At 53.6% G+C, this 17,108-nt stretch overlaps 1 pseudogene; it reads right to left on the reverse strand.

The window, feature by feature from the left end:
* Window positions 1-15,843: 15,843 nt before the first annotated feature.
* LOC101562974 lies at window positions 15,844-16,745 on the reverse strand (annotated as a pseudogene).
* Between the last annotated feature and the right edge of the window lie 363 nt (window positions 16,746-17,108).

Genomic DNA, 17,108 nt, shown 5'->3' on the forward strand with positions numbered 1-17,108 from the left:
AGGGTGGACAGACAGCACTTGAGTGTAGCCCAGACAGAGCACGAGGCCAGGGAGGCAGCCCCCCCCCGCCCCCCACGCTGAAATGCAGCAGAGACGGGCAGCACCACCTCAGGACCCTTCTTTCATTCCTAGAGCTCTCAGGTCCCCTTCACTCTAAGTCACTTTTCTCTAAGCTTCCCTCACCATCACAAAGGGACAGCATGGGGACCAAGGAGCCTGGGTCAGAGCCAAGCAGATGGCCACAACCCTGGGCCAGTGGGGCTGGTCCTAAGCAGAAGGAGCTGTGGACAAAGCCCACAAGTCGTCCCTGTCACGCACTCCCTACTTGTCCAGAGCAGCTGCCTGTCATGTCCTGCTGTTTCCCTTTTCCCACAGCCAAATAGATCATCATTTATCTTAAAGTCTACTTCTTGAGTTCTTCCCTGACTCTGGGTTTAGGGTCAACCGAGAACTGCATTTTGTAGCAGAGCAGTGGCTCGTTGTCCACCTGACCACCAGGTGAGTGGATAAAGACCGTGTATCTGTGCACAGTGGAGAGCCACGGTGCCAGGCCCCAGAGCAGGACACATGGAGGCCTGAGGACACACACTGTGGCTGAGGCGGCTCCAGACCTGGCTTTCCATTCTCAGAGTCTGCAGACCTGGAGGACCTCTACCAGCATCTGGCCTGACCACTCCTCCTGTCTGTAGGGAAGATAGGACAGTTTTGAGGACCAGTGGTGAAGAGGAGTCACACAGCAGTGACTCAAGAGGAAAAGGCCATCGTAGCGGCAGTCAGTACTTGTTACTGCAAGCAGGCATTTGCTGAGTCCTGCACGGATCCTCATGCTGAGTCCTCACTGCTCGGTGCTGCTCTGTAGGTGCAGATGCAGGGTCACAGGGTGGGGAACGTTTGTCCCCAGTTGGAGAGCTGGGTGTGGAGGCCAGGCTGCTGCCCAGGAGCTGATAGCCCACCGCCCATCACGTCTGCCGGGGTCGGGGGAGGAGACACTTGGGACGTGGGTGCTAGGGTTAGCTATGCACTTATACTCACTGTATTATGTCACATTGTACTGTTAGACTGTATTGTTATATGTATTTATGGGTAGGGTTACCTTCTGTTTATGACAGGCGATAACTGGTTTCCCATTTTTAATAGTGATGCAGTTTTCCTTTCAAAGTCAATGTAATAAAAGCAAGGAAGTAATATAACAGAAGCTATTGAAGAACCGTGTTGCTGGGCATAGGTAGGACAAACTTATTTTGTAAGTTTCAATTTTACTCCTCCGCGTAAACGGTCGGCCGGCAATCCTTGTGGGCGCTGGCCCCGGCCACAGCTGGTGGCATTCTCTCGTCTCCCCTCCCCTCTCTTCCCTCCCTCATCTCTCCAGACCTTCCATTTGCAGAAGATTTTTCTCCTTATTTCCCCTCACCTGGCTCCTACTTTGCTCTTTACTTTATTTGGCTGCGGGTTCAAGCTTGCGTGTCTCATCTATTTCACTTCACGTTACGAGCAGGACCGAGCTTAGGACTGACACTCGGGGAAGGCTGTATCATTCAGCACCAAACAGAACAGGACTGCCAGGGACTGAGAAAGTTAAATACGTATCATCCTCTCCAGTTCTTTTCCTGATTTAACTCATCCCTTTTTTTGCCCGGTCCCAGAATTGATCGTGTGATCAGGTTTGCAGTGATAACGCATTCTGTGTGGCCATGAGGTTGGGCGCGGGGTGGCAGCCGCCGCTGGAGAGGAGCAGCCCGCGGCCGCCCACGCGGGAGCTGCCCCAGTGCACCGCAGCGAAGAGCCTTTCGCGCTCGGAGAGGACCAGGGCCCCAAACCCTAATCACAGCCGACATGATGCCCCGGGGCCCGGCAGCCTTTGCTTGCATCCAAGAGGTGTGCAGCCACCGCCACCATAGGGATCTCCTGAGGCCCATCTGACGACGGCAGCTGAGAGAGCTGCGCCCTTTGGATCCGTGCGCGCTGTCTGGGTTGGTCTGGGCTGGCACTGAGCTCTCCACTGGCACCCCGGCCTCTGGCTGCCCGCAGGCTCTGTCCCCTCTCTCTGTGTGGGCCTGAACCCAGCAGTCAACCCACTTGCGTTTTAACGCCTGCGGGCGGGAAGGGTCCAGCCGGGCTGTGGACCTCAGTGCCTCCTAGCGAGGCTCTGCCCAGGGAGTGGGCAGCCCCGGCCGGAGGCCTCTCTGCCTGCCACCCCGGCCCCAGGGCTCGCGACCCTCCGGCCGCGTCTGCTCTCTGCAGCTTCCCGACCCGGGTCCCTAGGCGCTCAGCCCGACTCCCCTGTCTTTCTTCCCTCAAGACGACGCAGCGGCCGCCCAGCAGGAGCTGCTGTTTCGAGGCCCAGCCCAACGACGGCGCCCGGGCCTCTGAGCCCGCCGAGCTGGGAGCGGCCGCATGACGGCGCTGCAGAGCCGCTGGCCCCGCCGGCAGCCAAACCAAGCCGGGCGGGATCCGTGTTCGCTACTGCGGAGGTCAGGGACCACCGGATGCGCGACGCTCGCAGCACCTTCGCGTTCTCTGGTCACCGTTCTTCCAATGGATAGCTCTTCATGCCTGACGCTTGTCCAACATCAGCTCTCCTCGGCTGCGCACATCCTTTCCCTTCGCCGGCTCCTGGGCACACAGCATGTGCACAATTCTGCGCTCAGGGCTGTGCCAGCGGCTGGAAACACGAGCAAACACACGCACACACACTATGCACGCACACGGGGGGACACACGCGAGCGAACACACATGCACACACGCACACATGCGTACACTCGCGCACAGAGGCTTAGGACCCACGGCCAGCCTACCCTGAGCGCAAGCGCAGGCTTTCTCTTGCTTCAGTTCCTGAACGTGCTAAGTAAAGCCTTTTCCTCCTTACTCTGCTCGGGAGCCCCGAAGTGGCAACCAGGGCATCCCGGCAAGGCTGCCCACAATCAGACAAGCATTTGGTGTCTCCTTGTACCTTCCATGGACTGAGGCAAATGCTCTGAATTAGAGGTCTGTTCTGTGTATGCTTTTAAAAACAGGGCTCTGGGGATACACTTGGGCATCTTAATTTTAATGGGGCCACATGACAGCCAGTGGCACCAAGTAGGACCTGGGGTGGCACTGGAGCCTGGGCCATTGAATCCTGGCTGCATTCCCACTTTTGTGCCCTTGACCAAACCCCGAGAGTTCTCTGGCCTGCAGTTTGCTCATTTGTGGACTGGGTCAGAACCTCTCAACTTCTAAAGTTGTTTTGAGGGTTAGGTGAGGTAACACACTATGCAACACAGGCCCTCAGGGCCAGCTGCCTAGCCTTCCTGTGAGTACGTTGGGTGACCTATGGAACCTGCTGCCCAGCCGCTGCAGGGTCAGGAGGCCCTGGGCCCTCAGGGCCAGCCGGCTAGCCTTCCTGTAAGTACGCTGGGTGGCCTATGGAACCTGCCGCCCAGCAGCTGCAGGGTCAGGAGGCCCCGAGCCTCCTTCGGAAACAGGTGGTGCTTCAGACAGAGCGAGCTATCTGCACCCCAGCCATGGCTCCCCATGGGAGCTGTGGATGCCTGGGTAGGGGTAAGCAGCATTCCCTGAGCCCCACCAGTGCTCACAGAACTACCTCTGATTCGGGCTGAGCTAGGGCTGAGGGCCCGAGAGGTCAGGAGTGCACCCATGTCCCCCTGCGCTGCGGTCCTGAGGTCTCAGCCCCAGAACCTGGAGGCAGTCACAGTTGGAGGCACGGCTCTCAGGTGGATCAGGCTGAGATGGAGTCATGAGGGTGAACTGCAGCCGCCACCCTCACAGACAGGAGGGACTCCACGGAAGGATGGAGATGGGTGCAGACCTCCTGCAGTGACAGAGATCACCAGGACCCACCAGAGCCTTGGCTGAAGGGGGCGAGGCAGGAGCAGTCTCCCTCCCATCCCTTGAGGGAGCCAACCCCACTAACACGGTGACCCCAGATTTCTAGCTTTCAAAACCAGGGGACAACAAATTCCCGATGTTCAAACCCTTCACCGCATGGTGCTTCTGGCACTGCCTCAGCCTGGGCAGGACCTGTACAGTGCAGTGTCGCTGTGGGTGCAGCCTGGGGCCTCCTGTCCCCTCTCATCACTGTCCATGCAGAAGCACCTCCAGCCCCTTCTTCCTGCCTGGCTGCTGGAACCTCTTGCCTTGAAGCCTGCACACATGCAGAGAGGACTGTATAAAAGCAGGTGTCAAGAGTTTTAAACAATTTAAGTCCCTGTAAAGGGATCACTGCAGAAAATGCCCAGTTCATAAGGACAGGCGCATGCCAGGTGCAGGTGGAGGGCCACAACATCTGTGTAAAGCTGCTGGCTTTGGTCTGGGCTAGTCTGGGTGAGGCCAGCGGTGCAAGGCAGGGCCTGTGGCACCCGGATGTGCCTGCATTCGTCTCCAGGGAGTGGGTTCATTTGATGACAGCCAGGGCTCCCAGCAGGGCTCCGGGTGGCCGCTGTGTTCACACTTGCTCTGCAACAGCACAAGAAAGCAGTTCTTGACATAAACTGTCTTGCTGGTGACCAGCATGTGGACATCTCGTGGAACCCACATGGGCTGCCAGGAGTTTGGGTCTTGACAGCCACAGCGTGGGCAGAAGCGCCTGCTCCCGACGCGTTGAGGGTGTGTGCTAGGAAGTGTAGTGGTCAGATGAAATGAACATCGTGAGTAAAAGGTATTTTAAGATTATTTGATTCTGGGGCAGAAAGATCACCAGGGCAGCCAATCAGGAGACAGGCCTCTGAAGCCTGTCATGGGTCGTGCTGGTGGTCTCTCCTTCTGGGGAAACAGAAATTGTGAGCTTCCCTCATCTCACACCCACTGTGTACAGACAGTGCCCAGAGAGAGCTGCCTGGACCACATCACTTCTTAATTAGTCTACTCCTCGGGATAAACAGGACAATGTCTGGGCTGACAGCGAGGCCCAGGAAGCTGAGGGGACACAGTCTGGGAGGAGTTTGACTCCTTCTGCATCTGCTGCTCCATTTGGCTTAAATTAGATTTTGAAATTAATTTAGTTTTCCACTTAAACTGCAGCTCTGCCCTACCCCTCTCTCTTTGCTCCAGAGGACTGCCTCTCCCTGGTCCTTCTCTGGGTACCAGGTGCTGCTTTCTGCCTCGCCTGCCAGTTCTTTGAAGGTCCCTGGAAGGCAGTGTTTCCATCCAGGGCTCCTGTAGTCAGCTGGCTCCACCACACTAGCTTGACTGGTTATGAAAACTTGCAGCTCCCTGTTGTCCTGCAAATTACTTCTTCCAGTAAGAAAGGCAGCTGCCCCTTCCCACCCCGGCCCTGGGTCTCACAGTTGCGCCATCAGAGCTCAGGACTAGCACGGACAGCGGTGGTGGCGATCCTGGAGGCCACGTACTCCGGAGTACCTCAATACCCGCTGTCCACCAGCCAAGGTTCCTGGGGGCTGGCCGCGGACTGCACGCAAGAAAGATAAAATAAAATGAAGAAATCAGGGATGGGGGGTGGGGATGTAGTTCAGTGGTGCAGCGCCTGCCTGGCAAATGCGAGGCCCAGAGTTCAATTTCCGGTACCAAAAAAGAAAACAGTAAAAATAAGACCAAAAAAAGTCCCTTTGAAAAAAAAAAATAGGGAGGAGGGAATTTAAGCACAACACCTGCAAGTCTACACAGTCAAGACTAAGGAGAAATGTTCAGCGCTGGTGGCTGCTTTCATAGCTAAGTTTTAAATATGACTCTATGTTCTCGTGAATTCAGAGGTCTGACGTCAGCTGCGGGAGTACCCTGGCCAGAGCCAAGGGTGAGTCTCTAAGTGATGATGTGTAGGGCCCCAGAGCCCCTGGCCACCTGCCCTGGCGGTGCACACGAGGAGGTCACGTTCAGCAGTCAGGCCACTGCCCCTCACTGTGTTCTCTCCAGCTCCCACTCCGTTCCATGCCCTGTTTTTTCCTATTTCCTCAGTCATAACACACATTGCAACGACAGCAGCACTGATGTGGGACCAGCTTCCCCAGACGCCAGCCTGGGAAGACAGACATGGCAGGTGCTGGCCTCCAGTCCCCGGCTTCCCACAAAACAGAACCCCGTTTGACCTTGGGAGGTGCCCCTGTAAAGAGCTGCTTGGGTGGGGCTTATCCATGTGTCCCTGAAGACAAGGACAGCATTTGGAAGGTGGAGACTGAGACAGACACGGGCCCGTGCTCAGTCTCCTTGGCTTGCGTGCTCATCCTGAACTAGGTTTCCTTGGTGCTCCAGAGTTTCTTGTTTTGGTTTTGTCTTCTTGAGGCAGGGTCTCACTATGCAGGTCAGGCTAGCCTTGAGCTCCCTTTGCAGCACAAGGTGGTCTTAGACTCGCAGCGATCCTCCTGCCTCAGCCTCCTGAGTGCCAGATTCTAGGTGTGGCCAGCATGCCCGGCTTCCTTAGTGCTGTAAATAACAAGTCCGTCAGCTCCTGTGCTCTAAGGGTGCTGGCTATGAGCCTGGAGAGCTCGGGTAGTCTTTGTTTTTAATAAAAATGGGCCCTTTTTTGTTTCCTGTTTTGAACAGGTTGAAAGCCCTGGTCTGAGAATAGTGCTGCAGCTTGTGCTGCTCCGAGAAAGAAATGGAACAGCTGAATGCTGGGGGTGGGGAACAGGTGGGTGGGTGACCAGTATTATTTTGTGGTGTGGGGTGGTGCCCAGGGCCTTCACACTGAAGTGATCTCAGCCCTTTAATTTTACTATTAATTTTGGTTTGGGGACAGGGTCTTGCCATGTGTTCTAGGCTGGACTGGACTCACTGCATGGCCCAGGCTGGCCTCACACTTGCAGCAATCCTCCTGCCTCAGCCTCCGGAAAGCAGGGTCATAGGCACGCGCCACTACGCCAGCTTGTAATCACTTCTGTGTCGGGAATTTTACGCTCTGCTGGTGCTGTGGAGCTCAGCCTAGATTGTGGTAGTTGGTCCTGGAGATCGCTTCAGTTGTGCTGCAGAAAACCAGCACCAGTCCCTCCTGTCTGTGCTGGCACCCTCACAGAGCCTCTCCTGGGCCACGGCCACTTTCCCTTTGTGGTTGCTGTGATCATTTGTCATTCTTTTTTTTTTTTTTTTTTTTTTTTAATGAGATTGACCTTTTTATTTTCACCAGCATGTGAGGACTTGTAGTGTTTGTCTTTCTCTGTCTGGCTTCACTCACTTAACATAACGGCCTCCAGTTGTCCACGTTGCTGCAAATGACAGCACTTCCTTTTCATGGCCAAGTAATAGTCCACGGTGTACACGTACCACTCTATCCATTCATCCCTTGGTGGCAATTAGACTGAGTCTGTATTTTAGCTGTTGGGAAGGGTGCTCCAGAAATGCAGGAGCACAAGGATCTTTTTGTTATGCCTTCATGTCCTGTGGGGCTGCTGGCTCCTCTGCCCATTCCAGTTTCAATTTCTTGAGGTCTCACGAGCACAGCTGCGCTGGCTTACAATCCTAGCAGCAGTGTGTGAGCTCCCCTTTCTCTGTATCCCTGCCAGAGTCGGTGAATTTTTGGTGATTGCTGTTCTTTTTTTTATGTATTTGGTACAGGGTCCACAGTGTCTCACCACACAGATCAGACCTGTAGTGATCCTGTTTTCAGCCTCCCAAGCGCTGGAATTACAGCAATGCACCACCGCGCCCCATCTCAGTCGCTATCTCAGCGTGCCCCGGGGGCAGGCCGGCAGGGCAGGCTGGGAGTGAGCCCGGGCCCCTGCATCTGCCGAGGCAGGCACTTTAATCCACTGAGCTATCTGGCTGGCCCTTGGTGATCACTGTTCTAACTGGGTGAGACCATGTCATTAGGCTTCGACTCGCATTGGGTCGTGTTTCTCCTGAGGGCTGATGGGCCTGTGAACCTTTCTCACACTGCTGGCCACATGCACTGCCTGCTTCGCTCTTTAGCCATTGCAGTGGGTTGTCTGGGCCTCTGGGCACACGCTCAGCGCTACAGCACCTTACACCCCGGCAGCTGCTCTTTTGAGGGGCTGATGGGCTATACTTCTCCATGGTGTGTGGTATCGCGCTTGATCTCAGGGCCTTCTGCTTGTGAGGCAAGGGCTCTACCAAGGTGCTACATCCCAGCCTCCAGGATGCACTGTGATTCTAGTTACTTCTCTTTCGTTACAGTGAGGCTTGGCCTTGATTTCTCACTATTACAAACAAGGCTGCAATGCACAGGGACCTGCGAATGCACGCTTCTCTCCCCAGCTGTTCAGGGTAGATGGCACACTGTGTTCTGCCTGCAGCTGGCGGCAGGTGCCCAGGGTTAGAGTAACCATACTTACCAGGACGGGCCTGCTGAGTTGTCCTTCTGAGAGCACTGCCCAGTCTCAACTGCTTCAGCATGTGACACCTCCAGATGGCATCTCACCCTGGCCAGACTCAGAACCCAAAGTCTGGGTTCTGAGCCCCAGGGCACCCTCAGAAGGGCACTGAGGGCTGTCCAGGAGCCTGTTGTTCCGAGCAGTGGGTCAGTCAGTGCCTTGCACAAGGCTTTCAGTCACCCTGAGCTCAAGAGATGTGGCCCTGGAGTTCATGGGCTGTAGACGGCACAGTGACACAGGCCGCAGGACACACTGCCTATATCCACCCATTGTGGGCAGCAGGTCACCTAAGGGTCCCATCAGAGAGAAGCAAGCATCCTACAACCCAGCCCGATGGGTGGACCGTGGCCTCACAGCAGTGGCAACGTGGCCACACCCGTCTAGCTCTCCTTCCCACCACTCCATGCTGCACAAAGCAGAGTGACCTGAGCAGAAACTGCCAGGGCCAGCTCAGAACTGCTGCTGCGACGGCAGTGTCCTGGGAGCCTGGCTGTGAAGGGGTCTGTGGAGGATGGAGCCCAGGAGGCTGGTGACGCACATGTTGGCAGAGTGCTCTGTGCCACAGGTCTCAAGCAATGGGCTGCGCAGGACAGAGGGCCCAGGGAACAGGGAGGCAGCTCTTGGAAAGGGCCAGCACCTTGGGGGACAGAGGGGTGGGGAGAGGTGCCCGCGATGCACCTGGGCCCAGGCACCATCGTGGGGCTGTTCTGCTGCTTTGAGAATAACAGGATCTCTGTCTGGAATTCAATGACAGGATTGAGGCGGGCATTTCTTAACTAATAGCATGACCTTCAAATAAGTGATGCAGGCAACTGTAGCCCAAGCACTGTGGTTTCAGAAATGAATCACATGGCCAGCAGCGCTCTCCAGTGCGTCCTTTCTGGGTTGGCAGCTCCTGCCCACGTCCAGTTCCCACTCTCAGCTTGTCCCATCCAGTGTGTGCCTGTTGCTCCGCAGCTGTCCTCAGTGCCCTGTGAAGCCTGGCTGATGTTCCTGGTCTCAGTGCTCACTTGCCGCTCCTCTGGGTGCTCCATAGATGGAACTGGCCACCAGAAGCAGTCTCCGCCAGGTGGAATTCCTCGTGTGCCCCTCCTGAGGCTCATGCTAGGCTCGTGAATCTGCTTTGTCTCTGCCCAACTCTTCTTGAAATGTGTTAAAATCGGAGCCATTATCTAACTCTGCCCAAGCCCCCAGCGGCAGACGTCAGGCCCTCGGTGTATCAAGGAGACCTCTGCGTCGTCAAGTTGGGTTCACTGTGGTCTACAGCAGCCCAGTATGGAGTGGAGTGAGGCATCCTCAAAGGACACAGGGGAAGGAAGCTGGTGCATGACTGACCAGTGAGGGGCTGGGGCACAGGGCCCACTGAGGACCACTGCTGACCACGCTGGAGAGAGCCACAGTGCTGCAGATGGCCCCAAGAAGCTTGTTGTGCTCATTTTCTGTGGGAACTCGGCTCTTCTCACTGGAGGAGCTCGGATCCTTGCTGTTGCTGAGGGTGGCTGCGGTTCTCTTCAGGGGAGCTCTGGTCCTCAACTTGAGCATCACTTCCTGGCTCCAGGGCAGGCCTACTGCAGACCATTTCTCCTGCTGGTGCAGACTTTCGGCTTCCCCCACTGGCCTTTGGGCCTTCCCAGTGCAGATCCTTGATACAGACATGAGACATTTCTGGGCTCTAGGCCACCAGCTGGCCTCATGCAGGATACTGCCATTGGCTCTAGATCTTCAGCTGGACTCATGCAGGACACTGCATGGCATCCAGGCCCTCAGCTGGATTCTTAGGGTCTCTAGGGTGAGCACAGATCTGCCGCATTCTTTCTGCATTTGACTCTTTGGGTGAATATTACAATGTAATCCTATAAATTGTGTGTCCTGTATTAAATCTATTTCCTTGTAAATGCTGACTCTAATAGAATACTATTCAGCCAAGAAGAGTGAAATCCTGTCATTTTCTGACACATAGATGGAACTGGCAGTATTAGGTAAATAAGCTGGGCATACACAGCTAAATACCACATGACCTTATGCTTGTGTGGAAGCTAAGAAAGTTGACTTCAGTCCCAGAGGCCAGGGGGGTTGGGGTAGGGTACAGAGAGTTCAACAGGCATCAAAACAAGTCAGCCAGGAAGTGTCCCGGGGTTCTATAGCATAGTTGAATGACTATAGTTGGCAAATTAATTTCATAAAGAACTGGATGAGAGGAATTTGTAGGCTTAAAGCACAAAAAATAATAACAAATGCTTAATGAGAGGGAAATGCTAATTGCCATGATTTGATCCTAGCTGGGGGGGACTGGCCCCTGGGAGAGGGTGACCCAGAAGGGTGCTCTGTAGCCTCCTCTCCTCCCTCTCCCCTCCCTTCCTGGCTGCCCTGAGGGTCCCTGCTTTCCTACCCCCACCTGCTCACCATGCTGCTTCTGCTTTGGAGCCAGCTGATCACAGAATGAAATCCACAACCATGAGCCAGAGCAAATCTTTCCTCTTTATGTTAGGTGTTTTGCTCTAGTGATGAGAAATCTACTACACACACTAGACCCCAGAAATAGACAATTATCACATCAGTCAAAAAGATATAAATACAGATGCTAAAAAGCAAAAGAATGAAATGTAACAAATGTAGACAAGGGTGGAGCTTCCCCTAGGTTTAGAAATTCTTGGGTCAGAGACCAGAGCTCTTAGCTGTGACCTGCTGCCACCACACAGAGAGCGAGGCCGCCTGTCAGAGGTGGAGACATTCCAGTGTTCCTCCCTGGTTGGGCCTTTTGTACTGGTCCTGCTAGCTGGAGTTAAAGCCATTGCTGCTTTTGGCAGGGAGGCCTCACTGTCTGCTCTTGATTCTGCCCCTCAGGCTGCGTCCTCAGGGATGCTGGACAGGAGAGGAGTCGTCCCGTCCCTCCGGGTGCATCTGTCTCTGGCCTGGCTTCTCCTGGCCTTGCAGTCCTGTGGTGTCTCAGCTGCTTGGCTACAGGGCCCCTGGACAGCCTGTGGCTCATCCTCACACCCACCCCTCCCCAGGCCCCGCCCCTGGTGAGGCCACCCCAACAGCCATCTTCATACCTCAGCTCGTGTGGCTTCTGCTCTGCCCTCTGGGAACCCCTGATTTGCTCATTCTGTTTTACGTTTAGATTGCTCTACAGTTCTTACAGTTACTCAACACATACATACCTTACTCATTTAAGAAACTGAGCATGTTCTTCACTGTCATCCGCCTAGGAGCAGAAACATGGTTGGTCTGGTATCTTCCATTTTCTTTAGCATTTACTGATGTTTGCAAACGCAGGAGTTGTGGGCAGCCTAAAGCAGGACCAGCCAGTGGCTGGCACCTCAGTGTAAGGAGAGGCCGTCCCAGCCGTGAACACTGCAGAGCCGTAGGCTGCCTAGCATGGAGCGCCCGGGGCTGCTCAAGAGAAGCCCTCACACAGAGGCCCCTGGATGGCTCCCTGGCTGCAGAGAGCACAGAGCCCAGCTGGGTCGTCATGGGTGACTGTTCTGTTGTGTAGGCCACCCACTGCCGATGGCCTGCTTGTCTTAGGAAGTGGCCAGCACGTAGTCATAGGGCACCAAGCTTTATGGTTCTGGAAGGGTCCCAGAGGTTAGGTCCATTCAGCGTGCTCAGGACAGGACATGAGGTTGAGGTCTCCCCAAGTCAGACATCTGTCAAATCTGGAGTTGGCAGCAGGCTGCAGCTGGAAGGCTTTGCTTTCCAAGAAAGGGTAGGCAGGGACACCAACCTGGAAGCAGCAGGTGGAGAGGCAGGCAGGACCAAGCCCGGAGGGGTGAGGTGGGTTGCTCTGTTGCTGGCAGTGGATGCTCCTGTTTCTAACTGGGTTAAGGGGAGGAGGTGATTTACAGCAACGAAACCTTCACCTGAGGGCAGAGTGGGCCAGCTGGTGGGCCTGCCGGTGTCAGGGTGCAACTGTGAGCTTGCTGTCCCTTCCTAGGTCAGTCTCCTTGGTGCCGGTTTGCTCCTGAACTCTTGCTCACCTGGCCTCGCTCTTCTTGTGCTTCTGGTTTCTGGTTGTCTGTTTTGTTTTTGTTCCTGCCATTCTTGGGCTATGTTTACGTTAGAATCAAGGACAGTTGGCACTGTAAGCTGGTGGCTCAGTAATAAAATGTTGCGTATTGTCAGGGTGCAGGGTGAAGGGACTCGCACCGCTCCTTGTACTTCCTGGCTCACCGCCCATGCTCCAAGGTAGCTGTGGAATGACGTGGTCATGAACAGGCCAGTGGTGCAGTGACACCTCTTAGGAACAGAGCAACCCAGTTGGCCAACAGCCTGGAAGTCTGCTATGTGCTCCACAGCAAGTATTTCTTTTCCACTAAAGACAGTAATGGGATGAATTTAGTGTTTCCCAGCGGGTGGGGTCCATCTCATCTCTGATGTCTCCAGCCTTGATGGCAGATGTGACGATAAAAGTGGAGTGCTTGGGGAATGTTATAAGAAACATCAGAACCCATGCAGATCGGCTGTGGCTCATGACACACGGGAGGCCTGTGCATGTTCCTGGGCACGGGCACTCAGAGAGTGGCTTCATGAAAGCATTCACTGCCATGGCTTCCCATCATGAAGCTGGCATCAGTGAGCTCCTCAGCACTGGGCGCGAGGTGTGCGATTGTGTTAAACCCAGAGGTTTCTCTGAGTTTTGCTCCCACTAGATTCTCATCATGAGTGGCTTGTGTGACAGACTCCAAGATGTGTCAAGGCTCAGACCACTAGCAACTAAATAAAACAGAACCTTAAACCCCATCCTGGGGACTTGGAGAACGTGCAGCTGCTCGTGGTTCCTCATGGCAAGCTCACACCCTGCTCCGCTTGCCATAGCTGCTGCTCTAAGAGCCTCTGGGGCTGCCCGCAGGAGCGGCTGCTCATACTGCACTGTGGGGAGCACTGCACACCCCTCAGCGCCCGGGGGAAAGTGCGGCTCAGCGCTGTGTAGTGCACGTCTGCAGAGCGTGGTGACGACAGCTGTGTGGGGAGTGTGCACGGGCATTTGAACTCTTCTCTTTTTTATTACCCCTCCCTCCCATTTGTAAAAGCTCAATTTGCATCATTTCCTTTTTAATTCTTTTCTTTTTTCCCATCTCCTTTCCTCAACTCTCTTTCTATCTCAATTCCCATTTGAAAAAGACCCTCTGCTTCCACTTCATCTCTTCCTATTTTGCTCTGTCTACCTATATTTTTATGTAAGAGAAACCATGTAATATTCAAGCTTGGGTGTGCATCCCTCCCTCCACAAATGCCTTGTTTACGGCTGGGGAGATAGCTCAGTACAGTAAGCGCTTGCCTGACAAGTGCAAGAGCCTGAGTTTAATCCCTGTTTCCACCCCCCACCCCCCAAAAAAGAGAGACAAATGCCTTGTTTAACCTTCTCTGTGGCAGAAGCGTGGTCCACTACGCATCAATGCCACATCTTTGATGTCCCTGTCTCAGGAAGGGCAGCTTGTCCACGCCCAAGGATGCATTCACCTAGTCTACAGGAAATTCCTGGGCACTGGAAGATGACAAAACAGAGGAAAGGAGGGACAGAGACAGTCTTTCTCATTTTGAAAAGTAGCATCTTACTCAGCAGAAACAAATCTGAACTTGTACACTCAGGCAAAAATCTAAAGGCTTCGGTACAGAAAGACCTCTGGCCAACCGGCAGGACCTGCACCTCTGTCCGCTGACAGGCAGAGGGTACCACCTGCTGGTACTACGGGCTGGACTCAGTATTAGGAAGGAAGAGCAAGATTATGTCAGCACTTGTGTGCTAGATGCTTATTACATATTTTGAGCTGAAATCAAAGGTGAATAGGCACATTTACTTTTTTATAAAAAAAGAAAATATAACTCCCATATTGTCACTATGTGTCTCCTGAAAATTTATTTCAAACACCCTAAGTTGGATATATATTTTTTTCTCCAATCTTTACTTAAGACAACACCCCCAACCCCAAGTTCTGTATTTATACAGTATTATAAAATAACCCTATACTATAACTGAATTATCAAAGTTAGCAACAGTGACTGGGGATATCCATTTCTGACCAGGTTATAGTGCTAACTGACTTATATTTGTTCAATTTGTAAAGTTAGACTGCTTTTGACAAGCTGTTTTGGTCTAAATCACCAGCAGAGAGACCAGCAGGCAGCAAATGACTGTGGTGTTGGGAGTGAGCATGGCGCAGCAGCTTCTATGGACAGGAGGGTGGCAGGCACCTGTGCTGCCCATGCCCAGTGTGGACTGAGGTCCCTGAAAGCGCCTTTTTTTTTTTTTTTAGGTCATTTTCTCTTTGGTCCCCAAGGCCCAGGCTGCATGACGACTGTGTAAGAGTCAGGGTATCTGAAACATGCAGGTTCTCTCTCTGGAGCGATCACTCAGCTTTCATGCTTTCTAGGAAACCAGCTGGCATATTTGGGTTGGCAGGTACAGGCTTAGCAGATGGCCGCTGTTGGACCTGGCAGACATGCAGGTAGGATCCCTCGGGGCTCAAGGCCTGGATGCCAATGCTTTGTCCCCAGGGTCCCTGGTGACCCTCTTTGGGTGCATCTTCGCCCGAGTTACTCTAGGTGCCTCTATCCCACTCTGGGCCCAGCACTTGGTGGGCTTCCCGGGGTCTGTCTGGATCTGTTCTCTGAGGACACCTGCTGCTTTACTTTTATAAACTTGCTTGGGTGGGGGAGAAAGTGCCTCACCAGCCAGCGTACTGCTGAGCCAGCCAGGGCTCCAAACCCGCAGGTCCCGAGCCTTAGGATTCCATGAGGACCTCTGGAGCTAACCAGATCTCCAGGGGGCCGGTGACCAAGCATGTCCTCTTTCCCTCATCCTCTGTGCAGCCTTCCTGAGCCAGCCTCCCACCTTGCTTGACCAAGGGGAGGCACATGCAGAAGTCAGAAGGCTGGAGGCAGGAGGGCACCAGACCTCTCCATGCTTCCTGCGCAGCTCCAGCCTCAGGCCCTGCTTCCTCCTGGCATGTCTGGTTCCTGCTGCACCCTGTGTCTCATCTGTGATGCCGCCGTGTCACCTGACCTTCTTCCTCCTGCCCACGGGCTCTCAGCTCTGCTGCCTTGTTACCCAACTCCGAGCTTTCTATGCCACTGGCTCCTCAGGCTCTTCCAGGACCTGCAACACATGTAACCATCCGAATGTTGGAGGAAGCCAGGCCTCTGCCTGCTTCAGGGTGTGCCTGGAAGGGGCTGATCAAGGCCTCGGCTGCTCCTGACATGCACTGGAGGGGCCCCAGGGCCCACTGCTCCCAAGTGGTCACTGGCACTTGATCGTGGATTTCAGGAAGTGAACACAATCGTATTGCCAAGTGGATTTTTTTCTGCTTCTTTTTTATAGAAATACGGGCAAAAATTTAATATAACCTATGTGAAGGGGAAAGGAGAAATGGTGGCCCCTCATTTTCCCCTTTGTGACTTTATTTTAGAGAGTAGCCAAGGTTCATCTTCAACAGACTGCGTGTATAGTTCACTGACAGGCAAAAATGCGGAGGGGGTCTGTATCTTGGCCAGGATGGGCCATGGCTCATATTTTTTTTCTTAGAAATTGTTTTATTTTTCATCAGCCTCATTCCCATTTTGCTTAAGCATCAGCAGAACAGCTCAACCACTCAGTGGTGGTTCCTACCCACTCAGTGGCCTGCACGGTAGGGGCTGCAGACCCATCTTCTGTGGCTGGCTGAGCACTCCGGTCTTCAGTAGGAAACTGCTGAATGGGCAGAGGGCACCTGCATGCCCTTGGACCAGTCTGTGACCTCAGGCTGAGCAGCAGTGAACTCTGGAGCTGGTGCGGTCCATGCACCCTGAAATTCCTCCTGGGGCACAGCCTTTTCAGCAGCGGCCTGTTCTTCCTTTTCAATTTCTTCAGGATCCCGGTAGAAGTAGAGATCAGGCGTGACTTCCCATAGGTGTTCACAGGAGATGGTGCCACGCATGTGTAGCACTTCCCGGGCCAGCACCTACCACATCAGTCCTACAGAATGAGCTCCCTTATTATTGCATGGGATGGCAATGTCCGTATAGCTCAGAGGAGAATCTGTGTTGCACAGAGCAATGGTTGGCAGACTGATGTAAGATGCCTCCATTAGGGGCTGGTGATTAGCCCTGGGGGTCAGTAACCACCAGAAGACGTGGATCTCGGAAGGCTGCCTGGATCTGGTTGGTGAAGGTTCCAGGAATGAAGCGGCCAGCAATAGTAGCAGCTCCAGTGGCAGCAGCAAACTTTAGCACAGCCCACTGGCTGGTGTTCCTAGAGGATATGACGCTGACATCAGCAGGGTTTTCAATGGCCACTATGGCTCGAGCTGCCAGGAGGACTTTCTCCCAAGTCTGCTTCAGATTTATGATGTAGATTCCATCACTTTTCCTTTTATAGATATACTGCTTCATCTGGAAATCCAAGTTAGTGCCACCTAAGTGGGTTCCTGCAGCAAAGAACTTACGGACGTCCTCCTTCATTTGCAGGACATCAAGGGCTCTGGACATTGTTAAGTTTCCCCTTAAGTTATTATGGGAATCAAGAAGAACACCATTTGGACCCCTGCCTGAACAGTAGGGAGACCCCACGGCTTGTATTTAAAGCATGAGCTGTGCCTGGGAGCCAAGAATGCTTTCTGCTTTGGTAGTCTTTAATCTGATCTTTGGGAGAGGTTAAAAGCCCAGACACACAATGTGGAAAGTCAGACTTCCGCTTAGCGTAATCGTCACTATGGAGAAGAAAGCAGTCGATCTTCTTCCCCTTTTTTAACACAGCAAAATAAATTCATATTCTTGTTTCAGTTCATTATGCTTATCTACTTTTTGCTCATGGTCTTGACATACTATATGGTTTTTATCTGGTCTTTAAAG

The sequence above is a fragment of the Octodon degus genome, unplaced genomic scaffold (assembly GCF_000260255.1).
Source record: "Octodon degus isolate 3935 unplaced genomic scaffold, OctDeg1.0 scaffold00034, whole genome shotgun sequence".
Classification (NCBI taxonomy): domain Eukaryota; kingdom Metazoa; phylum Chordata; class Mammalia; order Rodentia; family Octodontidae; genus Octodon; species Octodon degus.